This window comes from Podospora anserina, chromosome 3 (assembly GCF_000226545.1).
Source record: "Podospora anserina S mat+ genomic DNA chromosome 3, supercontig 2".
Classification (NCBI taxonomy): Eukaryota; Fungi; Ascomycota; class Sordariomycetes; order Sordariales; family Podosporaceae; genus Podospora; species Podospora anserina.
The window spans coordinates 112,733-113,809 of record NW_001914856.1 but is presented as its reverse complement, the minus strand read 5'-3'; positions in this window follow the sequence as shown (position 1 = coordinate 113,809).

Here is a 1,077-nt window from a genome sequence, read left to right as displayed (position 1 = left end):
AGAGTTGTGTGAAGTCCAAGCGGCAGATAATTTAATTAAGATCCGATAAAGGACTAAATTATCCTTTTAAAGAAGTCCCTTTATAATTTAAAATAAGTTTCTTACTTTTAATAATAAAAAAGTTTTAACTATAGTTAAATCCTTTAAATTTAAACTATTAATTTTTAATATAATTATATATTTTTTTTTAAAATTTATTATATTTATTATTAATTATATTAATAATTATTTATTTATTAGCCCCGAGCCTTTTAAGCTTTAAGCTTTTAAAAAAGCTATAAATAAATATTATAATATTAAAGATCTCGGCTTAGTTCGTTACTTCCTTAATATTTAAATTAAATGTAATAAGTTTTAACAGCGACTTTAAATTTATTAAAAGGTTTATATTAGCGAAGCTGCTAATTACTTTAATGTTAATACTAAATTAATTACTTTTTTATTAAGTCTAAGCTTTACAGGAAATAATAATAGTTCTCGATCTCTTATAACGCTAGCCGAGAAATATTTATATTAATAATTAATAGATATAGCGATATATGTTATAGTCTAAATAAAACCTAATATAGCTTTTAATATTTAATAGCTTTCTTAATACTTTTAAGCTCCTACTATAATATACTTTAAGGTAGCTAAATTACTTATTTCTTACTTACTTTCTATAATAAATTTAGTTATTAATTACGGTTCGAACCGAAACCTAGTACCTATTAAGTTTATTAATAGTAACTAAATAAGGTATAATAATAATATTAAATCCACCTTTAATTAGCTATTTATTTTTACCGGAGAATTTATTAATTAAAAGTCTAAAAAGACTTTTATTATTTTTTATAGTACTCTCGAGGCCGAATTTATAGTATTTATTAAAGGAGTGAAGGAAACTATATAAATTAGGGGATTATTTTAAGAGATTAATAGATCTATTTAATTACTTACCCCTTTACTATATAATAACGAAGGTGCTATTAAAACGGTATATAATATTAAATACTATTACCGAATAAAGTATATATTTATTAAGTTGTATAGAATTAAGGAAGTAGTAGCTACTAAAATAATAATTATTACTTACTT